At 47.3% G+C, this 25,912-nt stretch overlaps 1 protein-coding gene across 4 annotated transcripts in view; it reads left to right on the forward strand.

The window, feature by feature from the left end:
• Positions 1-25,912, forward strand: part of Moe (moesin) — a 129,008-nt gene that overhangs the window by 70,422 nt on the left and 32,674 nt on the right. The gene's annotated exons all lie outside the window — the stretch shown is intronic.

Genomic DNA, 25,912 nt, shown 5'->3' on the forward strand with positions numbered 1-25,912 from the left:
CTAATGAACAATTTTACCATACAAGATGCATATATAGCGGTGCCTGCATGATACGTATGCGCAGTGGGTGGATGGGACCTGTCATTCCGCATGCGCGGCTGACACCCGGCTGTGCTAGCACGTTAGTACGCCTCCCTTACAGCAAAACTCGCTAATAGCAGATACCGTATACGTCTATTGTCATTACGTTTCTTTCCTTGTACATATATAACCTTCTATATGCATCTAATTTAAGAAAAGAAGACAAGTTGATTGCCGCCGCTTGATGCAAGCCATAAGGCCACCGCCTGCATACATGGACTGCAGAGAGCGGTGTTGAAGTGGGCTTAGTTTAGTTATTCACAATATGAAATAGCAAAACTCGCTAATAGCAGATACCGTATACATCTATTGTCACTACGTTTCTTTCCTTGTACGTATATATCCTTCTGTATGCATCTAATTTAAGAAAACAAGACAAGTTGATTGCCGCCGCTTGATGCAAGCCATAAGGCTGCCACCTGTATACATGGACTGCAGAGAGCGGTGTGGAAGTGGGCTTAGTTTAGTTATTCACAATATGAAATAGCAAAACTCGCTAATAGCAGATACCGTATACATCTATTGTCACTACGTTTCTTTCCCTGTACGTATATATCCTTCTATATGCATGTAATTTAAGAAAATAAGACAAGTTGATTGCAGCCGCAGGATGCGAGCCATAAGGCTGCCACCTGTATACATGGTCTGCAGAGAGCGGTGTGGAAGTGGGCTTAGTTTAGTTATTCACAATATGAAATGCGGCACAGACCTGCTGATATGTATCGTAGCTGCGGCGGCTGCAAATTAGTCGGAAAAAATGGTCAGACATCCCTATCTCTCGCGCCCCAATCAGTCTTTCGTTCTTGATGCAATGCACATGCATGACGCGTCTCGGCGCAACCGAGTGGTCTTTCTTTCACTTTTCTGCGGCCAGCTCTTCGGGATTCAGACATGCACTGAGGAAAGCACAGAGTGCTGCACCCGTGAAGGAAGTCGTTGCGGCTCGTTAGGGTCTTCTTCCCCTCCTCTTTTTTTCCTCCTCGTCTTGCTGCTAATGGAAGCTCGACTCCTTGGTGCCCCCGTCGTACGCAGGAGGAGAGATTCCGTATAGCGCATGCATATACGAGGCAGCTAACCGCGCTCGGCGCTGACCTTCCGTCGGCGGACACTCGTCGCGTTTCGTGCAGCGCAAGCAAGTTTTGCGCGGAAATTATGCGTACGAAGTTGTCGGTTCGTCGTCACATATAAATGCTGGGGCCCCAACTAAATAAAAGATGAGTGAGTGACATGTCTTTTAAATGCGCTCGTATGAGGGCACCATGTATAGCACCCAGATTATGCCGCATGGAAAACTTGAGAACTAAGGAATAGGAAAGAAAGAAGGAGAAGGATAGAGAGAATCGGAGAGGAAAAAAGAACGAAATAAAGCAAAGAGAGATGGATTACCTTTGGTTAATAGCTAGTTTATACTGGTGTTGGTTAAAGCACTGCGCGTTATTTTTTCTGGATCTATGACTTTCGACCTGTTGGGCTGCTGTGGTTCCTAGATTAATACTTATTTTAATGCACGAATTAAGAAAGAATCGAAGAAAAAACCATTACTTCCACGTTATACTAGCTAATGCATACTACGCGTTAAAAAGCCAATACCAAAATTTTGTTGGCACCAGTAGAATTTTGAGAAGCTGGTCTCTCGCCAATCACCAACAGTTAACATTTGACGCATTTTATTCGCCTAGTTAGACTGGGTTGCGAGATAGACCAAATCGAAGGTCTTGAACTGACTCGAAGGTCCAGAAAGAGTAAATAATATTTTACCAAACAAATGTCTTCCTGTATTCCCCGCAACATTTGCCAGAAAAAGAAAGACGAAGAATTGTTAGACGCTAGCTGGAAGTTGCACATTCGTGCCCGTTTTTCTTTATAACGCTTTTTCACAGCGACGCCAAACATTTAGGAAAGCGTTGGATGCTGAGAACTTGTTGACATCAAACTTTGGATGCAAGCTTCATGTAATAATGAGTAAATTATGTGTAAACGGTATGCCGCGGATATGTGGCATTGAGCAGTAAAGGGTATAAGTTCCAAAAAATACACTAATGTTTCAACAAGTTTGCAAGCAAATCTCGAAGCGGCATTTTCTTCCCGTTTTACATATTTCTTTCCTGTTAGTCTTGTTTTGGTGTTCTGCATGGAACCACAAACTTGGTCAAAATGCAAAAAAAAAAAAGAAAGAATGAAAAGGAGGAACTTATTTCGCAGCCTTGCACAGCCGACTGTCAGCGGACAGTCGACATGTTTCATACTCCGGGAGCAAGAGAAACTTCTTCCCGGTAATGTTTTGATACTTGAGCCAAGCAGAACGAAAACATCTGCTTCTCTTCCTCCTTTTAAAATTTCGATTTAGTCAAGATGCATTGGACTCGCCGCGGTGGCTCAGTGGTTAAGATGCTCGGCTGCTGGCCTGAAAGACGCGGGTTCGATCCCGGCCGCGGCGGCCGAATTTCGATGAAGGCGAAATTCTAGAAGCCCGTGTACTGTGCGATGTCAGTGCACGTTGAAGAACACCAGGTGGTCGAAATTTCCGGAACCTTTCACTACGGCGTCCCTCATAGCCTGAGTCGCTTTGGGACGTTAAACACCAATAAACCAACCAAACCAAGATGCATTGGATCATATGCATTTTGTTTTCCTTTTATTTTTCTGCTTCTTATCTATATTGCACCTATTTTATATAAGCGATAATCGGAGAAAAATGCGCTACCTGTTTTACCTTAGAATTTTTCTTGTCATGGTTAGATTGACTGAAAGATTTCTTGAAATATATGCCAAGATACGTAAAAAAAAAAAGAGCCATGAAACGTGACAACTAAGAACCTACAAAAAAAAAAGTTTCATATTACCTGAGCTGCATTTTGCTTTCTTCGCCTCTGTAAACGACATTACGAGAACATTAGTTTCTGCGGAGTATGACCACGCTTCTGCGTAAGTTCAGCTGTCTTCGGTTTCGGTTCTTGCATCCTGGACAGGCGTGATTGGCTAAAGGTTAGGACCTTTGCGTTCGTTTCTAGAAGTACTCAGACGTACTACCATGCGTACATAAACGCGTCAAGGTTATCTGAATACTATAGTGTGTTTAAAATAACGTACCGTAATAATAATGCCTTTAATGATGAATGATTATTTTAATAATGCAGGTAGTAATAATAAAGGGTATCATATTTGGCGGGAAGTGCTCTATTTATCTAGCCATGCTGTAAAACCTGGGCAAGAACTACGGCGTAAATAAGGGACTAAAAACGAATGTCGAAGCCAAAAAATAAAAGTATCTTATACCCTATTCAGAGTAGTTCTATGTAAGTTCGCCTTTTTTTAAGGAAGTCACGTTTAGCTTCCTCTTTTTCTAATGTGTTCTACCATGGTTTTTCAGCCTACCATGTTTATATCCTTTCCAAGGATCTGTGGTTTTATGCAGCTGTGTGCGGAGTTATGAAGATAGTCTCATCGTCCTCAATAAGGCACATTATGATGCCCGTTGCTACGGCCTGGTTACTACTAATTCAATAGACAGATATAGCTTCGTGACAGTATCAGCCATTACACAATTGGGAAGCCTCCTTGCGGGCTCCGCGTCGGTGTCGCTCATATCAACCTTTTAAAGGGGGGGGGGGGGGGGGGGGGGCGATTAAACTGAATTATTTCCTGCATATTTATCCTACCACAACTGGTCCAATAACACATACAACAAAACAACGATCTGTGTGCTTTGAATGACCAGATGAGCCGGCTGTCACGTTGATTGCGCGACGCACGTGTCTGCATGCGCATGACTAATCTGTACACCATGTGAACACCCTTGTGAACCACTGAGTCTGCATTGCGTGTGTTCCAGTGTCATCCTCCATCGTTCTGCTTGACTGATTGTCTAGCGAAGAGATAGGCTGACATCTACAGCAACATCAGATAGTGTGCACTGTGTATATCTCTCCTATGAATAACAATCTCATTAGATTGAACGTGTTAGTTTTTGGTTACAACATTACTGTCCCGGCAGGGTGCTTCGTTCCACAGAGCAAATTCCGCGCACAACTCTCAGCCAGCTCGGCCAAGTGGTTGCACTGGACGCGCGTTCGGCCGCCACGCGTCCTTCGCGCGTCCTTCCCGACATTCGCGCGCGCGGTCGCGTCTGCCCGCTTCAACCACCCTCCATCTTCCTCCTCTCCCCACCATCCTCGGACTTCATGCTTTCTCTTCCTCTTGTTCTCGCGATTACGCTGCCACCGCTGGCTCCAAGATGGAGGAAGAGGGGAGGGGGGGGGGGGGGGGGGGGGGGCTCCTTTAGCTCGAGGCCACCGCTGCGCTGGCCGAAGGAACGGGTGCCGCTGGGCGGCCGGTTAACGAGTCACGCAGCCGCTCCTGTAAGTTCGCCCGGCGTGCGTTCGGGAAGGACGGTGTCAATGACGCCGCGCTCACTGCACGGCCGACCTCAAGACGGGCTCGTTGTGGGCAGCCCTTTCTCTGTTTGGGCGCAGTGAATCACACACGCGCGGGCTGTTGGAGAAAGACAATGAAGAAATGAGGACGAAGAGGAGCTTGTAGGCGATTTCACCGCCGGTCATATAGTGAAGCCTGCTCGTGCTTATTAACCAGCAAAAGTTAGCTGGACGCGGGTATCCAGGAAAAAAAAGAAGCGATATAGATTTAATGCAGTTAAACCGAGTAGACTTGCGAAAGCATGTGTTTAGCTTGGTTGGCTCATTGCTGGCTGGGTCGTCGGCACGTCGGGCGACGATATTGAACACGGGTTAAGCTCTGGTCGAGGTTAAGCTGATATATTCTGTTCGCGCCGAAGGCGGTAGTTGATGAAGACAACGCCGTATAATGCACTGCGCGGGTGTGTGTTGCAGTTTAACACGAGGTGTGATCGTCTGAGGCGATAGCATATTGTTCTCTCGTGCAGTGGCCAGCGAGGTTGATCTGTTGGCGCCGCCGTGGGTTCGAAGCCCAGTAGCAGCAATATTTATTTTGTATCTGCACACATGCAAATTAGGTACAGGTCCATTAGGTACAGCCTGGTCCATTCATAGGGGGAACACCTGATTCGTATTCAAGATGGTATGACAGCAGTGTTTCTTATAATGCACCGAGAAAGAAAGGTGGCCTAGATATTAAACCTCACGCGGATATTCACTGCAGAAGGATCACAGCACTTCAGGTCAAATTGGAGCGTCCAGACGGTGTTGACATACTAATTAGGTGTTCTATTGGTCGCACAGTCTTACATCTTTGGCGAGCACGGCATTGTCTTTGCGTGTTAGCGGCGCTCTGCGCATGCCGAAGCTGTCCTATTTCGAGCACTTCCACTGCTGTAGGCCTAGTCCGTTCGTCCATTCGTTCGTGTGCCAGTGTACAGTCTTTTCGAGAAATGTACAGCTCACTGCATTCGCTTCTGGTCTGTCTTGCACCGCCAGCACATCTGCTCTTTCGAAGGTGTGAAACGCACCTGTGTTTATCTCTCCGGAGCTGTCTTCCACTGGTGCCACACCCAGTGGGCACTGAAACCTCCCCTGGACGTCCCACAGACGTCCTAAACGTCCACAAGACGTCCGAGGGAATTTCAGTGCCCATTGGGAAGCGCTCCTCTGGGCCCTTACGCATATCCCTCGTGCCGTATTTTCAGAAACGCTGCACACTCGAGCGCGCATGTAAGAATCACGCGTCCAGTTTTCATGTTTTGTTTTCATTTCATCATCAGCATCATCATCAGCCTGACTACACCCACTGCAGGGCAAAGGCCTCTCCCATGTATCTCCAATTAACCCTGTCCTTTGTCAGCTGCCGCCACTGTATTCCTGCAAACTTCTTAATCTCATCCGCCCACCTAACTTTCTGCCGTCCCCTGCTACGTTTGCTTTCTCTTGGAATCCACTCCGTTACCCTTAAGGACCAGCGGTTGTCTTGCCTTCGCATTACATGCCCTGCCCAAGCCCATTTCTTCCTCTTGATTTCAACTAAGATGTCATTAACCTGCGTTTGTTCCCTCACCCACTCCGCCCGCTTCCGATCTCTTAACGCTACACCTATCATTTTCCCTTCCATAGCTCGCTGCGTTGTTCTTAACTTAAGCTGAACCCTCTTTGTTAGCCTCCACGTTTCTGCCCCATAGGTGAGTACCGGTAGGATACAGCTGTTGTATACTTTTCTCTCAGGGATATTGTTTTCATTTATTTCAACCCAAAAGGTAGCTAGGCGCGTCCATATCCTCTTGCTCGCCAGTGAGTCGATCCTAAGGAGCTATAGCGATCAATATAAACAAAATGGCTTTCCTCGACCTGCTGGATCATACAAGAACGCCAGGAAAACGTCCCACTCTGCTGCGTTGCATACAACTTTGAATGTGTGCAGGGAAGCGATTTCGACATCACGTGGAACTTTGAATGCCTGTGGCGTGATTACACCGCATAGAATGTAGCGGTTGGGCATTGAGTGAGGAACGCATATACAATTCAATCTGCTCCTCGCTACTGGACGCCTATTCAAGGGGCGGAACGCGCGGGAAGCAACAAGTGCCCGGAGAACAGGCGCCGCGAGGCTGACAGATACAAGGGGCCGGTCGGTCCTATTGTGTGTGCCGTACGGCAGCAACGGAGCGGAGCACTTCTTGAAGTCGAGTGTAAACAATATGCTTAATTTCAAGTACACATATCCTGTCACTCGCCCTGTGCTTTGTCGAATGTAAACAATATGCTTAATTTCAAGTACACGCATTCAGTCACTCGCCCTGTGCTCTTTATCATGCATATCTTTATCTCTTTTTGTATGTATTATCATGATTCATGCACTTTACATGCTTGCGTCACGCTTGCACTAATTGAAGAATGTAGATTGAGACTAGACAGAGAAACAACGCGAGCCTTATCTGGATTAAATGAACGCGGAGGTTTCTCTGCCTGCGATGCAAACGGTGGCACCGCATAAGGCCGTTCAGTTTTGTATGTTCTCAGAGTAGGACATTGAAGAGGATACTAGGTGATAAGATAGAAGCATACAGCGCGAATACAATACGAATAAGTGCACTGGCATTTAAATGCACGAATGAATAAAAATTACTAACGACGGTGCATTGCTTTGTCACTCAGGTTAGGCTAAAAATGTTTCAGCAAATTTAGAATTGGCTAGATGAACTTAAGGCTAGCAAAGGTCTGTAGCGGAAGCTACAGTTCTACAGTTAGCTCTCGACGCTTAGCTTAAACAATACGCAAATGGCACTTGTACCACATCGCAGAAGTCAATGGGGATGTCCCTTTCCTATATTGAGATACGTGTGCGTAATCTTCACACCTCCGATTCTATTACCTCGGACAAAACTCAACGGGCAGATACCAGCACCCTTTCTTGTTTGCTTCGTTGTCATGCAGCTCTGACCTTTCCATTCCAAACCAGCAGCTGCCAAGAGGCTGTAATACTTTCTTCAGCGTGAAATCCAATGATGGATTGCACACCCCTTTGTCAGTGCGCTGAGCTTCTAAGTGACTCCTTGTGTGTTGATCTTTGCTCGATCGCTGCCACACCCATCTGGCCTGCGTCTTGCGCTACGCAATGGATTACGGAGTTATTTGCAGGCACACATTCGCGCAGTCAGAACGGCTCGGACATTACTTTCCGCAGACTTTCTTTTCCGGAAAAGCCAGATATACGCCGGGTCGGTTTGGAGGACGCGGTTTGTCTGCTGACCTAAATCATTTTCTCGAACAAGGGTTTTATCATGGTCGCAGCCTGCTCGATCATTATATCCGCTTATATCCGCTGCATTTAATTTCTTCTTTAGCGCAAGCGCGAAAGATATAGGGACGTCATTAACTCGCTTGATCGCGCGTGCACACATACACCCACTAGAGTTAACCAACTCACTGCTCCATAGCTTGTTGATATGGATCGCTTTTGCCTCATTATCTGTTCCGTTCATATCGCGCTGTTTCATCGTATATATAACCAGCTTACTCATAGGTTCGCCTGAGTTCGCACAGTATTTTTTTTTTTTTTCGTGTGCAACAAACATTGATAACGTGACTTCACGAGCTCTGCTTCGTTCGTCGTACGGTGTAAAGGATGCGGAAAGACCGTATAAATGTCGTATTTAGCGTAAGACAGCGTGTGAAACAAATAAAGTGTGTGTCATGCTTAAAGGGAACACGAGAGAAGATTAAATCGGTTCTTAAACCGCGGCGAAGCGTCAGGCTCCTCCTCTCGAGCTCTCTGCGCCCGCGCCAGCTTCTGAGGCCGCGCGACGCTGGCGCTCACCGGAGCGCGGGACAACGCGATGTCGTGTTCCCTCTAAGTATGGCGCATACTGTACGCTCCGGGGTCATACTTAGCAAAGCGTGACATCAGAAAGTACGGCCGTGAGTTCGTCGGTCGTTTTACAGTTGGGTTATGAAGCTGAACGAACCAACATTGGCACGAGCATGGTTACCACAGTGACGTCACTGCAATCGGCGAGAATGATTTCGTTAACTTCTTAATTCTCAGCTTCCCTCATATAGCCTGAGTCGCTTTGGGCCGTAAAACTCCATAAACCATAAGCCAGTAATTCTCAGCTTTCAGCGCACTTTTACACTTCGCTTTTGTGGAGGTATATTCTCGCGAAAATATCGCAGCCAGCGCGGAATAGTCGAAATGCAGGGTCGAAGATGGGCCTGCCTGATATAATAGCCTGGAATCGTATGTCTTCGGTATACTCGCCGCGGTGGCTCACTGCGGCTTTGACGTCCCGCCCTGGTGTTCAAACTCTGCGTTTGCTGACGTGTTTCATCCAGTGTGAGACTTAGGTGCACCTTAAGGAGCACTAGGGAGTCTAAATTAATCCGGGCAATAAGGCTAGCCTAATAAAACTCCCACTTGGACGTGCCTCATTACCCGAAGTATTGCTTACTCGTGAAAATCCATTATATTACGTATACACTGACTAAACTGGCGACCAGCAAACGAACGGAAATCTTAGCTGCTGATGTGCATGGCTTGGGCGTCGATAGGGACGTTTGGAATGGTGCAACGCCTTTTTATTGCGAAAGCAATACTACGCCAGGTGTCGCTCTTCGCGGTACCGCAGCCTACCCTTCACGGTCGGTGGTCGGTCATGTGACTACTGACGTCATACCAGAGCGAGAGGTGGGCCACCAAGTGGGCTCTTCAGAGCGCCACAGCTAGAACTTAGCGGCCTGACGACCACCTGCAACCCAACAAAGGCGCGTCTGGCTAATACGGCGTCTTCGTTCACTCCCATCTTACTCCCTTCCCTTAGGCGAGGTTCGGGTGTCGACTGAGATATGCGAGAGAGATACATTTCCTTTCCTCAAAAACCAATTTACCGACGAGCAAGGCGTATAGCCGAACGGGCAATGGCGTTCTGTGGACTCCCTAGCAGCGTTGCAAGACGCTTTCGCGTTCCACTCTTAGAGGCGAAGCTTAACATCCTAACCACACATCAGTGACACAAGCAGCAGCTTGGAAACGTCTAAATATGGCCTTTCATTTCGTGGGTACACACGGACATCACCAGTGTGCACCACCCATAAGCGAAACACACAGCGTAACCAAGGGGATATGGCTTTCGCAATTACCTAGGCTTAACCAAAGCTAAGCCCCAGCAATTTTTTTCAGGAGCGATACTTGCGTTAGCCGCGCGCGTGGTTTTAAGTGCTCAATCGGAACAACTTAATCACGTGATCCCCTCGCATATATTTCCTCGGCTCGGCGTCGTGCGTCGTCCACGCAAGCGTACCGCGACCGCACGACGATCACGGCGCCCGAGTAACGGGACCCCGTGAAGCAGCCGCTAAGGCCACCATGACCCCGATCGTGCGAGCCGCGCATTCCTGCCGCCGTCCGCGAAGTCGTGGCTCGCCCTTGAAACCGCTTGCTCATCGCCCCGTCCACTGGCCGAGCGGACAAGCCGGCCACGGATCCCGTACTAAAGCGGATTTAAGCTTAGCCCCTTTAGAGTCCGCTACACTGGGTCCGTGCTGGAAGAATGCTTCCCCTCTGAAAAATTCTAATGAGTTTCTGTTAACTTTCAGTAGAAAGTCAACGACAGCGAGTTATTGGTTATTATACCAGGTGTCCCAGCTAAATGTAACCAAATGAGGGTTGTTTAGAGTCGCGTGACCTAGTCTGCAGTATCTTTTTAGTTCTTCAAGGTTGACTAATTAGTCAAGCTTAATTAACTAACCTTTTAATTATTGACTTGAGGAACAAAGTGTCAATGGAGAAGTTGTAGATCGCTTTGAGAAACAGCTTACTGAGACATTTGCAGCAAAGTAATATTTACGTAAAGTAGTTTTTTTACCGGCCTTTAACCATAACCCGCACAATAAGAAAAAGCTTCGACATGACAACTGTGCCACTTCAACGTTCCAAGACGCTCCTTAAAGAATAAAATCCGTTTTTTCTGAAGTCCTCTCCTCGATGAGACTTTGGGTGCACATTGGGGCAGAGAAGTGAGCGAGCAACTGGTCACGTGACAACTTTCTTTTAAGGCCTACAAATGAAACTCCGTAAATCGTAACTTGACTGAAACAGCACTCGAGGCGATCTAAAACTTTTGAATTGACACTTTCTTCCTGAAGTCAATAATTAAAAAGTCAGCTAATTAAACCTCACTAATTAACTTTGAAGAGCGAAAAAAATACTCAAGACTAGGCCACGCGACTATGAACAACCCTGAGTTGGTCTCACTGGACTAGGACACTTCGCCTTTTTTAAACGTTTGGTTACATTTAGCTGGGACACCCGGTATATCAAGATCGAAGCATTCCTAAATGGTGCACTAAAACAAACAGCAGTGCAAACTAAAGTGCAAAATTATAACGTATGCAAAATGCATTTTATATCTCCTATGCCCTTTATCATGGGTGTCACTGGCCAAGCCTTTCATGTCTCAGGCTCTAGAACGCAAGTGATGTCAATATCAATGGCTGTCGTAATCTTCGAAGAAAAGTGGCGACACGCTAAACTCCCCCAGAAGCAAATGGTATCGACTGGGATAGCATAGTAACGCTTAGAAGCAGTTGAGTCTTTCGTGGGGCATGGCCAGTTAGAGTATTTAGTGTCGGAATATTTTCCATGTACTTTGTTTGCACTGCGGCATGTTCTTCTTCTTCTATAGCTTCTTCTACCTGCTATATGGGATATGTTGGGGCTACAGCTGAACTTCGTTATAACGAACTTGAAGGGGCCCGGCGATTACTTCGCTACAGCGAGTGTTGACCGAGCTTCCAAGAGAAATCGGCATTCCTTCGTTATATCCGTTATTTCGTTATAACCCGTTATTTCGTTATAACCCGTTTCGTTATAACAAGGCTCGACTGTATATTCCTATATACTTTAGATAGCCGTGGAGGATAGTCATGCAGGAAGGTGAGCAGTCTCCGGCTCTTATAGATGTCTGCCAGCCGTATGGAGAGGTCTTCCTCTCCAAGTGGCCGAAAGTCCAATTTACTTCATTATTCTTGTGCCTGAGGCCTTCGTTACAGCGCACGCGCACCTCAGTTGCCGGCGTGAAACATTTCAGGCATGTGCTCAAGAAGTCCTTCCTAATTACAGGCTGCTTAAATCCGCGTTGATGCGGTATGCGTACGCGGTCATCGGCATCGCGAGCTCTATAGCGTCCGTGGTTCCTCTTCAGTATGCGCTCACGCTGCGGCTTGCTGCCCGCCTTCTTGCACGTGCTATACACTCTGGAACACCGCGCTTTCATCTGTATTCTGAACGGGCAGCGGTGAAGTGGGGGGTCTTGAATATATAGAGTCGGGGTCAGCGCTGCATGTGGAGCTCGTATGTGGCGCGTGCGATCCATGCGGTGCGGGATTATAGACTGGTGGGAACCACGTGGTTTCTCGCACGCGCCTCTTTCCTGCTTTCGTCGGCCGTGCACCGTACTTGTTATGCAAGTAAACTGAGAAGAAGCACACTTCTTTACATGCTGCATACGAATTACGGCGTGTTAATTGCGTGCAGTGTGGTGGCGTCCAAAGAGGCGAAAGGACAGGTTCGCACACGATTCACCAGGTGGTGCTTGAAGCTGGGTTTGTGTTAGCTTTCTGTAGAGTCACTCGAAAAAATTTGCAGTAACTCCAGGTTTCTGTAGGGTGCATCCATGCAGCTTCCTGTACCGAGGCACCTTGGTTGCCGGACCACTAAATTTATATATATATATATATATATATATATATGTGTGTGTGTGATAAAGTCACCACAAATTGAAAAACATAACAAGATTTGATTCACGACGTTTCGGCTGGAGGACCAGCCTTTTTCAAGTGTAGGTTGGTCCTCCAGACGAAACGTCGTGAATTAAATCTTGTTATGTTTTTCAATTTCTGGTGACTTTATCTTATATTAATCAATCAGCTGCCAAGAAATAATTTTTGATATATATATGAGAAAAGCGAAAGCGAACAGCCACAGAAACCAAGGAACACGGGGAATTTTTTTATTTATTTAATTTGTGCTGTTAATCAATGAAGAATAGTACTAAATATTTTATCGCTTAAATATAATTGATTAGATAATTGATTCCCCCTCCCTTGTCTGCTATATATATTATGCACAGCTGTACACAGAATACCACCGACCACGCTTCGCGTTCAAATTTTCTGTCGCCTCGCATAGAGAAAATTCTACCTTTCTGCCACAAATTCTACAGGAAATTGCTACCTTTATGTGCAATCGCTAGAGCAAATATTACTTACGTATGCATGAAGCATCCATTAATTTTCGACTGGTAACTGGTTACGCGTGGGAAGCCTGACCGCTGAAACGTGGTTCATATTCTTCTATCCGCGTCTGTATACCTTATGCGACACATGTCTAGGTCTAGCATGATGCATAGTGTTGGTATAGTATGTGGGGTCTAACGTCCCCAGCCTGCAATGGACCGTGACAGACACCGTAATGGAGTGCTCTATGCTAATTTAGACCACCTGGGATTCCTTAACGTGCACTGACGTCACACAGCACGCAGGTGCTTTTTCATTTCTTCACCACTGAAATGCGGCCGCCCACTCAGTAAACCAACGTCATATACACACTATAACCCACAGCCGCGGGACTGTATAGTACTGCGTAGTATGCATATCATTATGCAGTATAGTATCCAGCATGTATATACATGTATATAGTGTATAATGTGAAGTCAGGTAAACGTTAGCCAGGGATACGCGGTCTTGGCTTCTCTGTACGCTTCTCTGTTCGCGGGCTTGAACTTAATTTTATTACACATTCTTGTATTGGCCGCCGCGGTGGCTCAGTGGTTATGGTGCTCGGCTGCTGACCCGAAAGACGCGGGTTCGATCCCGGCCGCGGCGGTTGAATTTCTTTGGAGGAGAAATTCTGGAGGCCCGTGTACTGTGCGATGTCAGTGCACATTAAAGAATCCCAGGTGGTAGAAATTTCCGGAGCCCTCCACTACGGCGTCTCTCATAGCCTTAGTCGCTTTGGGACGTTAAACCCCATAAACCAAACCAACCATTCCTGTTTTGGTTTTCGATTTGAGTTACACACAAGCAGGCTTTCGCAGTTAACCGGCAAGCTATCATGCTTGCGTCTTGCGTAGACTGTTTTTAACTGACATCGCCCGCAGTACTGTCGAATGCGCGTACTTATATACTCGTACGCGTGTGACATTTCGCGTTCTGTAATTTATTTTGTTAGCCTCAGCTTCATCTCAATAGAATCGATGTTCACTGTCGTCAGCGCTCGATCAGCGAATAGTCGACCGGGGCTTCGATGTTGTAGCGCGTCTTATTTCCCTCATTAACGAGCAATGCTTCTGTTTTGTTATTTCCTCCACGTAGTACACTCAGTGAGCCGCGGTCTGCGCGAGGTGGTTTTCGACATTTCCGCTGCGCAGTTGTGCCGGGAAGTGAGTCACCGAGAACTTCCGCGAGATGTCTGCGCAGGAAACGCGTGTAAGAACAACGCTAATAACTGCGACGCGGCCGTTCTCTCCCACGCGCCGATTTTTACGCTGAGAGCTACCTGATTGCTTTCCTTTGGCCGCGGAGGTATCTATTCTTTATTCTGTGTGCACTAAAATGTCTTGACCGAGACAAAAAAAGAACATGACTGGACCGGGCTATAGAGTCCTACAACTCAAGCCTCTACAACAGCAACAAATTAACAGCCGAAATAGCAACAGCAGCAACAGCAAGTCGGCCACAGCAAGTCGGCCACAGCAAGTCGGCCACAGCAAGTCGGCAACGGCAAGGCGGCAACGGCAAGGCGGCAACATCAAGGCGGCAACATCAAGGCGGCAACATCAAGGCGGCAACATCAAGGCGGCAACAGCAAGTCGGCCACAGCAAGTCGGCCACAGCAAGTCGGCTACGGAAAGCTGGCTACGGAAAGCTGGCTACGGAAAGCTGGCTACGGAAAGCTGGCTACGGAAAGCCGGCTACGGAAAGCCGGCTACGGAAAGCCGGCTACGGAAAGCCGGCTACAGCAACAGCACACTGCCCGCTTCCCACAAACGCGGCCATGCGCCAAGCTATGCCTCTTATACGCTTTAGAAAGTTCCGCATAAGGCTATCGGTGTAAAAAAAAAAGGGGGGGGGGGGGGTTCATGGACACTCCGTGGGATTCAGTAACTATACCGCTTAATGTGTACTGATCTGTATAAAATACATATGCATGTGCAGGCACCGTCTTTGTCAAAAGTAACCACGTTGCATGGTTTGCTTCTAGCTTGTATAGTGGAGCCCTTGTGACTTTCCTAAAGATCAAAAGTTATTCGAAGGTTAGAAGACCCCCACTCCTTACCTTTAACGACCATTTCAGCTTCAAGGAAGCTGTAAGGGCTCTACTGTACGAGCTAGAAGCAAACCATGCAGCCTGGTTACTTTTGACAAAGACTGTACATGCATCAGTATGGATGCCTTGTGTTCGTACGATCAGCGACTTTTCGCAGCCTTTCTGGGCTTCAGTATGTGCATTGCTTCCAGCTGTCTCAAGGGTTACTGTATTAAAAAAAAAAAAAAGAAACTGTGGAGAAACGAATGCTACAATAATAGCCGTGCTGAAGCTACTTCAGAATTGAGGTTCAACGCTTCCTCGAGTGTTCTCCTCCTCATCCGATGCATCTCACTGACAAAGGCGTCTTTTATCGAGTCCTCGGCGCCGTATCGTTACCGGCTGTTCTCGCGTTTTTTTGTTTTAGATTGTAATATTTCCAATTATCATGTCAATAGCTATGTGAGGAACTAAAAGAAAGGTCAATAATAAACGAATTTCTTTTCAAGCCCCGAGGTCCCGAGGCGGGCTTCGGATTAGTTCCGGCATCCTTGATGGTTGTTTAACGCCCACCCTCAGCAACGAACGGGAAAACAATTGGAACTTTCGAAAACATAACTAGAACCATTTAGAACCAATCTGATTCCACTTTGCTGTAATTATGTGTTCGAAAGTTGCGATTTCTTTTGAGTGCGCTAGAAATCCCAGGCACGCGAACGAATCTCGCATTTCGCCCCATCGAATTGCCATCAGATGTGACCCTTTCTTGCTACGCGCTAGAACTCCGTAAATTCTGAACCATTTGCGGCGGGTAGCGCTACTACATTACAGTTTTACGTCTCCGAATCTGGTGACATGACTTCCAGTTGGTGGCACCAGTGGCACACAAACTTCGCCGTGAGCTGAGCCTTGCAGTCAGCCCTGCCCACGCCTCTGTGTTCTCCGACCATCCCACACAAACGGATTTGACAAAATCCGTACATACATCTACTCACTATAGCTTGAGGTCGATAGAAGAAGACATCGCCCGCATCATTAATGTATCGCGGGTACATTATTGTGTGTGTAGCGCACTCTGTCTACCATCACTCAGGCAACCACAGAGGAGACCGCGGAAACGGCGTTCGTTGTTCGGCTGGTCTTTACGTGAGCCGCCTTGCACTCCAGAGCAAAGCAAGCTGGTCAGAAGGCGCCATTCATGGCATTTTTCACTGCGGCCAGTCGGCTGCTTGCAGCCATTTATTACACTGCATCATTCGTATTGCCGCCTAGGACTTATACTGCGTCAGTTGAAAGGCGGCCGGAATAAAGTGGATATGCCAGCGTCGTGAAAACTGATTCTTCATCAACATTTTTTTTTTCACGCGCTTTCAGATGCGGTTGCTTCCGCTCCTATAAACTTTTCGTGACTTAATTCCCCGCCGACGGCAAACGCCGCCAACTCGGTGCTTCAGCGCGTGAAACTTGCAGCTTTAACAGTGTCATTTATCAATTCTAGAGGGCGCCGCAAGAGAGGGCGGGTGATTGTGTGGGTTATGGGTGGCTGAGATGTTTTATACGGTGCATACGACCAACACCCTCTAGAGATACGACGCGCATACGACGCGAGAAAGAGGGAAAGCGACGTTCGTTGTTTGGCTCGTCTTTAGATTGCGCTCACTACATACGCTGGCGCAGTCGTCTGCGTGGGCGCGGCGGTTTCGAGAAAGGCGCGTGAGTCACCGCCACCACGGCCGCCGCGAGCTAGCACGCACATGCGATGCGGAGCGCGAGAAAGATTCCGCCAGCCGCGCGGTTGAAACATGGGCGCTCGCAGGCATGCCTGTATGAAGCGTCAGCGCGGACGCGGATCTACGGGGTGTGTCATACGCGCGGTTACGTGAGAGATAAAAGGGGTTTTTCGCTGTAATCCCACGCCGCTACACTTCGTCGGCGCTGGGACCTCGCGCGCGGGTTCAGATGCAACGGCGCTAACAGGGCACGGACAAGCAAGGCCCATGCGTCCGTTTGTAAGCGCGGTTACAATATGCATTCCAGTTAGTCACCAACTAGCTAGCCTGACTGTGTTAACTATGTTACTCTTGCGGCGGCAAGAGTGTATTGTAGTCTGACCCTGTGCAATGATGTTCAGGCAGTGAAAATGTGGGATGGAAGTTTTCAATTTCGAACATATTTTGTCGTTGATACTTCCCGCAGTGCAGAAACAAGAGACGGGTAGCTTTACTGAGCAAAATAATAATAGTGAAGATAAAAATTTCATACTAAGCTTATTTTTATATTAAGGAGGCAGATCAGTCAACAGCCATTCAAGCCCTTCGTCGGATAATAAATGAAAATGAAACGCTTCACACATACTGGGAAACACACGATATAACTGACAAAATTTTAAGCCATTCCATCACCTGGTGATGCAACAGCGCACCCGGTGAAATTCAGGGCGCTTTCCCTGCAGGGTCAACTTCTGCAGCGAGTGATTTTGAAGCACATCTTTGAATTTGGCAGCTGAGAACTTGATTTTTGCTTTGACAAATCTCGCGGAAAATTTGGTTTCTGTGATGCTGTGAGGATTTAGTTTTATTTGTTATTCAAAATTTACAAAAAAAAAAAATTGCAGGCCGCACTTAAGCTCAGCCTCTCAGTGGTTAGAGCGCTCGGCTACCGGGTTCATGTCCGACTGCGGGGGACGCGTTTCGATGGAGGCGAAACGCAAAAATGACAAAGAATATTTACTGCATTAGAATCAATGCGAAAGCCCACCTGCCATGGATTTATGCCCGCCTTCCTCACTTCTCTCAAGGCGCGGTTGAGGTGCCCACCGAGAAGTGAGACAGTTACTGCGCCATTTCCCTTCTTCAAATACAGCTAACTGAAGGTATGACGAGATAGATTTAATAGAAACAGCAAACTAAATGAACGCACCTAGGGATTAATCACCTGCCGTTTGCCGAACGCATTGATGGAATGAGGTAAAGATCAAGAGTGCAGTTATGAAATATCTTGTTGGTTAGTTTATGAGGTTTAACGTCGCGAAGCGACTCAGGCTATGAGAAACGCCGTAGTGAAGGGCTCCGGAAATTTCGACCACCTGGGGAGTTCGACCGCCGCGTCCGAATTTCGATGGAGGCGAAATTCTAGATGCCCGTGTACTGTGCGATATCAGTGCACGTTAAAGCACCCCAGGTGGTCGAAATTTCCGGAGCACTCCACTACGGCGTCTCTCATAGCCTGAGTCGCTTTGGGACGTTAAACCTCACAAACCAACCAACCAGATATTTCATAACTGCACTCTTGCTCTTCACCTCATTCCATCAATGCGTTCGGCAAACGGCACGTGATTAATCCCTAGGTGCGTTCATTTAGTTTACTGTTTCTCCCAGAAACTAAAAGTACAGTACTTTTTTAAACCTTACATCTGGATCTGCGATTGATTAAGCGACACGCAAGCGCATTGAACTGAAGAAGCGTATTGTATTGTTCAATATTAGTTGTTCCTCTTAAATTGCTCTTATAGTATACCCTTGGAAGGTTACTGGCAGTTACGTTAGGGCAACTGCAGCGTTAAGTACAGCAAAGCTGTCAGCTTATGCTGACTGCTTGTCTCTATGGTCCAGAGGTTTGAGCGTGCCGATCGATCACGTCATTATGACGTCACTACCGATGGAAGGCGACCGATGACGACACGAGCAGTGGGCCGCATCGAGGCGAGACGAGCATAGCTTAATGTTCATATATGTCTTCTCTAGACGTGCGCGTACTGCGGGCTGGTTTCTACGGTTTATGGTAATTCATTCCACTTAGTCGCCTTTCGCTTTTGCTTAGTTTTTCCTCGTTTGGAGACGTTCCAAGACGCCCGAGTTTTTGTGCCGTGCCGCATGAACGGTGCACGACCTGACGAGCGAATCTGGTCGAGTATATGGGCGTAACCGCGAGCTCCTTTCAGTTTCCTCATGGCTGTTTAGGGCAGTTAACCCGCCGCATGCTGTCTAAGCAGTGGTTTAGCGTCTTCCGCAAACTGTATACAGCCGACCCTCGTTATAACGAAATGGTTTATAATGAAATAATGGATATAACGAAATAATGACGATTCCCTCTGAAGCTCGGTCAACACGCGCTATAACGAATCTACGGCTATAACGAAGTGATCGTAGGGCCCCTTCAACTTCGTTATAACGAGGTTCAAACGTACCTGCGAGTTTAGTAATAAGACTTCTTTTGACAGATGATAAAAATTACGGAGGGCACTACAGACTACTTGCCTGCTTCGAATACCAAGCATTGCTTTTAAATTTTTTTTTCTTTTCTTATTTATTTTAAAAAAAATTTCTCGTCTTTTCTAATGACACACCTACTCATTAGCATACAGTCGTAAGGCTAACGCGTGTAGGTTCGCCTTTGCTCGCCAGGAAGCAACGTGTATTTGTGGCTTATTGGCTGCGTACTTGCCTAGCAATCTAAAAGTGCTGTGTTCGGAAGAAATTATATTTTTGTTTGATACCACGGTGACGTCATCTGGGATTTTCGGGACCACAGCTGCTGGTCAACGCCGACGCCGGGTTCCGCTGCGGATTATCCATATAATCATCATCATCATCAGCCTGACTACGCCCACTGCAGGACAAAGACCTCCCCCATATCTCTCCAGTTAACACTGTCCTGTACCATTTGCGGCCACCCTATCCCCGCAAGTGTCATATAACGCTTTTGCATTAATATATGCATATTTTATACCACTGGCAGCGTTGCCGTGAGAACAGCCATTGGAAGCCAGTGAAATCCGAAAACGCCGTCAACATCCGCAGTAGTGGGCAGTTTGGACGTGGTTCGAATCCTTGGCGATCACCTGGATGCTTGCACGCGTGTGTATGTCCGCGAGTGTGTATGTCGAGCTTAGAGCGAAACGTCTTAACTCGCACTGCGTGGGATAGCAGCATCGTTACAGAGCGCGCTTGAGATCATTGCGTGTCGTTCCTCTCGCTTCTCTTTTTTTCGGGCCGCCTCTCTGATCGGCGCTGCGATACAAATGCGTGCCGGCCGCATCGTTTCAGGAAGGCCATTCAGTCGCTCGTTTCCTGCGCGGACACCGTATATGCCCATGGGAACACACTTTGCGAGCGAGTCCTTGAAGCGGACCCCCCCCCCCCCCCCCTCTTCCTTTTTCCTTTCCTCTGTAGTAAACACATTCCCAGTGAATGCTGCTCGCTTTCGGCGAAACAAGGAGGAGGAACTCTCGCAGAGAGAGAGAGAGAGAGAGTGGTAGACAGTTTTACGGCTGGCAGTGTCATTCGAGAGACTTGACAGCTCGGCTCTCTGGTACATGTGTACGAGGATGGGATGTGGAATTAAATGGCTGCTAGGTAGAGACCGCATGCACTTGAGTGTGCGACAGACGAGCTTTTTCGGTGATTCAGCCTCGTGCGAAGTGGTACGTTTTGTTGGCTCCCTTGAGAACCGCTTCCACGTTCTCCAATTCTCGATTCTCAGCTGCACCGCATGCCAGTGCGATGCTTTGAAGAGAAAATAAAAGATCGATATTGAATTAGACTTAATTTGCCTTTTTTTTTAAGCTTTCAGTAAGGAATTTCCAGCTAAACCATGCTAAACATTGCGATTGACGTCATATCTTGGAGAGCAATAGTTGTTACACATACTAGGGCATTTTTCGAAGCGCTAAAACAACAAGGACGCAGAGGGAACAAACAGGGGCGACCTTGTTGTTTTAGCGCTTCGAAAACTGTCAAAACTGCACCAACTAGCCCGATCCGCTACCCTTAATACTAGGGCGTCTTAATCGATTGTATAAGAGCGTAGCAGATATGTTCGCAATGTATTTGTTAAGCATATATGCATCTTGTTTTACAGTGTCTGCAGTACCGTCTAACGACCCTCCAACTTTACTAATTTGAGGCCGATTAACGCTGGAAACGTAAGAACCACATTGAAGGCGCAGTATTGTAGGTCAATAAAATACGCATAATCACCTTGAGATAATGTCACGAATTAGAATTGAATCTGCGCTCACTTGAAAATATCCGCTTTGGTACACTTCCCATTGACACGCCAGGCTTCGTTTGGCGCCACTTCGGACTCGCAAGCGTTTCTAATGTAGTCACAGAAATACGCACAAGGCCGTCGGGTGGCACCATGGAAAGCACGCTGGGCGCGTCCTTTTACGGTATATAAAAACTGAAGTAAAAGTGATGTCGGACGGTCCCGTAGATACTGCCCTTTTTTTTTTTTTTGCGGCATTTTCAAAATTCAGCTTTTTGCTACATGTGCTGCTTATTCCCCACTCGGTTTTGATGATTACGTGCTGGTTAAGTCCTCTAGTCTTTGGTTTCTTTACACTGGACGAGTAGTCATTCAATATGAACCACCGGTTGTTAGTCATTTAAATCAATAAATTTAGGTCTTATATTGAGGCCTTATTTGAAGTCTTATATTGCCCCCCCCCCCCCCCCCCTCCCCCCTTCGGTTAATTATTAGAATCATTGCTAACGGGCGTCATATAGCTTGTGATTCCGCTCCGGATTTACTTCGGCCAGCAGTAACACCGTACATATAGAAGCCTGTTCGAACTGTTTTTTTTTTTTTGCATTACGCTTTAATCGACATGCGAGCGCCCCTGTCGGATAACGAACCCGCGACCTCGTTTCTCGCAGCAGACCATCATGGTCGTTCAGTCACCGGCGCGTCCCGTCAATAGCTCAACGACTGTCCCAGATTTTGTTCTTTCTTGACCGTACAAAAGATCTAGTGAGACGGAGGATGGAGCAGCCGAACAGACGCTCCGTGTTCAGTCTTTTTGTTAAACGTTCATGCGTAATCGTATTGTCCACTCTTCAAAATTCAGGATAATGGTTGCCAAGGTAACGCGTCCTCTGGACCTGTCATCCGCAAACTTATCGATCACTTTGGCCGACGCCAAGCACGTGCCTGTCGCAGCTTCTTTTCTCCAGTCTCCTTCTTCTTACTGCCGCTACGTCGCAAACATGTCGCTTACGCTGTTTCGAGGTCTGTACAATCGTATCTCGTGTCTTGTTTGACGTAGGTCATTCAGTTGATCTTCATTTGTTCATTTGTTATCTTTCATTCACTTGGCACCTTTTTCTGTTCTTGCACGATGCAGGCTCTCTTGCGTACTCCAGTCGTGGTAAAGCCCTTAAGAACGTTCTTTTGTTTTCCTCCGGAACAATTATATCAGCGAGTGTTCAGCACTGAACACAGCGAAAGCAAAAACCATATTGCTGTCGGTGCTGAAAGCTTGTGTTCCCTGGCACTAAAAGCGACGGACCACTTCAACACGTATTGCGGTTTTATTATCCAAGCCTTGAAGACGCGAACAAGCTTCCCCCCCTACCCCTTTTTTTTTCCTACCGTCTATTTGACCGTCCTAGTTGAACCTCGTTATACGAAGTTGAAGGTATCCGACGATTACTTCGTTATAGCCGTAGCTTTGTTATAGCCCGTGTTGGGGTTTATTATCTAAGCCCTGAAGACACATACAAGCTCATTTTCTTCCCACCGTCTATTTGGTCGTCCTAATTTCAGTTTAACCTCGTTACGACGATGTTAAATGTTGGTTTATGGGGTTTAACATCCCAAAGCGACTAAGGCTATGAGAGACGCCGTAGTGGAGGGCTCCGGAAATTTCGACCACCTGGGCCACGGGCCTCTACAATTTCTCCTCCATCGAAATTCAACCGCCGTGGCCAGGATCGAACCCGCGTCTTTCGGGTCAGCAGCCGAGCACCATAACCACTGAGCCACCGCGGCGGCTACGCTGTTAAAGGGGCCCGAAGATTATTACGTTATAGCCGTAGCTTCGCTATAGCTAGTGTTGAACAGCTTCCAAGGAGAATCGTCATTCCTTCGTTATATCCATTACTTTGTTATAAACAGTTTCGTTGTAAAGAGGTTAGACTGTATTTCGTGAAAGAGGAACGTTGCAAGAAATCCCAGTCTTGAAGCGGGGATTGCTGAGTGTGCTACTCAGCAGCTCGACCATGCAGACGCAGTACTTAGCGAATGGCTCAGGAGCAGATTTTACAGGGGAGCGTTCCAGACAGCACTATCTTCACATGTGTTTATTGTTCTCATCAGAAGGGCACTTTTGAAGCGCTGTGGGACCACCGCGGTGGCGTTGTGGTTTGATCATCCGCCTCACGTGCGGGAGGTGCTGGGTTCGATACCCTGAGCACTAGGTATACTCACCTGTTTATGAATTGCATGGTACAGGCTTTCTGCGAGCCTAGTGTTCGGATTTTCTGGGATGAAATGCTTAAGAAAGGAGGGTTTCCGCTGGCCAGCTACTTGCAGGTCTTCATTCTTCGCCTCTTCCCTCTCCTGTATTCATTAAAGTCTCTCCCTTTTCTTCTTTATCAGATTCGGCCAACGTCGGATTAAGTCGAATTCGAAGTGCAGCGGCTTATGTGGAAACAACGTTTACGTTGTTCAGAATCCTTGATTTCTGCGGCGATCTCCAGGTTTCCGTGGGGCTGTAATGCTGTAACGTTGACATGAAAGACAACTTGACCTGAAGCGCTGTTGCGCCACTGTGATTGTTGAGTTCGCGTGTTGAATTCGAAGTTTCACAATGGGGACGCCGCGATCGCTGGCACAACGGCTTATCCACTGAGCCTCCTCTGGGCGTGTAATTCTTTTTTAGCGTGGACTCTTCCAGCAATGTGCAGCCTTGGTTAAAAGTAAGGAGCCCGGGAGGCTTGCTTCTGTAAGCTGCGCAATGGGGCCCTTATATATATATATATATATATATATATATATATATATATATATATATATATATATATATATATATATATATATATATATATATATATATCAATCATCGTGAGGTGAGGATGGGTGTCATGGTCAGGGTTAGGAAACTTCCCTAGACACCACTGCCTGCAAAAACAGAATAACTTCGCTTTTTGGTCTCTGAAAATTCGGCCACCTGTGCTGTCACTGGCGCTGCTTGCATGCACAGGAATTATTTCTAGCCTCCAGTTCTACTTGATTTGGTTTATTGGTTTGGTTTATTCGGGTTTAACGTCCCAAAGCGACTGAGGCTATGAGAGACGCAGTTCTACTTGAGTCACTAGGGTGTGCTGAAGTATTTCAACCCGAAACTAGCTGGAGTTTCCAACCCCTGGCATGGTTATAAGGAAAGGAAAGGCGCAGTAACTGTCTGACTCTCGGTGGACACCTCAGCAACGATGTAACGGAAGAAACAATGCAGCAACAATGCAGCAACAATGCAACGCAGAAGTATTCTTCAGACAGTCTACAGCCTCTCCATCGAAGGCCACAGTATACGACGCACGCTTCACCTAGCCGCGCGTAGGTTTTGAAAGCGTTCCTAAGAAGCGTGCTGCTTATCGATAACGCGTGTAGATACTTGTTCGTGCGCTTGCGCAGGCGAACGGAAACAGACCCGAGCACAATTGGAGGAGAACCTTTGCTACGCTCTCTGCCCCAAATCCACCCGGCTCTCGGACAGGGGTGATATCGCTTGACGCCGACGCAAGTGACGTCAGTACAAGCTGCTCGGTCCTAAGCAGGCGCTGTTCGGACGAGCGTGTTAATTATCATCGACTGTATCTTTTATTTTTTATTTTGCAATACTGGACGAGTGATGATGCTCGTCCCACCAGTGTCGCGCTTGTAACTACAGTCTTTGTCAAAAGTATACAGCCCAAGGGGTCTCCTCTGAACCCTGCAACGCGGCTCCTTTTGCATACTAAGGGACCCTAATCTCACGAAGGGGGAGGAACTTAAGTCCTCCACCCTCCCAAGCTTAGGGATGTCTAATTTGCATAAGAGCCCCGCTACACGGCTTGGAAACAAATTCCTTGGGGTGTACATTTTTTACAAAGACTCTACGTCTACCGTATTAGCAAGAATACTATGAGCACCCTTTCCCAGTCTTTGAGCCTTTTCTGTCCTTACGCTCTGTCCTTTTCCCGGGGTAGAAGGGTGGACCACCATAGAACAGAGGTGTACGCGCCGTCATTTCTTTGTGTCCGTTAGTTCAAATCAGTTCAAATTAATCAGTTCTTCAGTGTCAGTTCTTCAGTATTTCAGTTTCTACTAAAAGCTTACTTACTTCAAATACATTTTATTAGATATTGTAAAATTATATTACGCACTTCGATAGCGGACTTCTTTCTCTTATCTGGCGTCGTTAAGATAGCAGAAAAGAATGGATAGGTGGGTGGAGTTGAAGTGTTTCTAGAATTGTGAAGTGGCTAAACTCGCCTTTAATACGGATGGCGCTCATGCTAGGTTCGAGAGGGGTTAACGTAATGCGGTCACTCTATCTCTGCACTGTCGCCAAGATCGTCCCGTGCACTGGTTTCCCTATTATTACCTCGAGACATCATCACCCTCAGAGATAAGAGCGCGCATTGTCTTCGAGCTGGCAGACACGCGCCGTGACGCACGTCGTCCGACATTGCCTTTGACTGATATGGTGTTCACGCTAAACCTGTGCAGCGCTGAGGGATCTGCATAAAGCTTATCAGAACTCGGCATCACCTTATCAGAGGCCGGATTTACAGAGTGCTTTAAAAGCGGTTCACGGTGAACTTGCGCCCCATGGAGTGCCTGGCTGTGTAGTGTTGGCGGCAACGCTTATATTGTTGAGGTAGTGACCAGTGATGATAGCGATAACGATGCGATAAGAAAAACCCCGGTCAGTAGCGAATCATTGTCCTTCCATGCACACCGTTTTGCGTAATCAGCCATTGGTCAGTTGACGTCAGTTCTACGCTCTAAACACCAGTACACCTGTATGGGAGTTGAAAGGGAGTAAGCTGTCCTCTAGTGCACTCTCTTTTATGAAAGAGAGTGAGCTAGAGGACGTACTCCCTTTTTACACCTTTCCGTTTAGTGTAAAAACTCGGCCAAGCTGCGCGCTTTTAGCCAGAGGGAAAAGCCAGGTGAGAGGGGGTATACTTTCGCGCCCTTTCTCGGCCGCCTGTGTCAATCCGTTCAGCGAGGCGTGAGTGGCCTTTTATTTCGGGCTGTTGCGCACTCTTCTCGTCTAGACAGGTTTGGTCATGCACAGGTACTACACGCACCCCCAGCGCTTCCGTAAGGCCCG

The sequence above is a fragment of the Amblyomma mixtum genome, chromosome 2 (assembly GCF_055824585.1).
Source record: "Amblyomma mixtum isolate Tamu chromosome 2, ASM5582458v1, whole genome shotgun sequence".
NCBI classification, from domain to species: Eukaryota; Metazoa; Arthropoda; class Arachnida; order Ixodida; family Ixodidae; genus Amblyomma; species Amblyomma mixtum.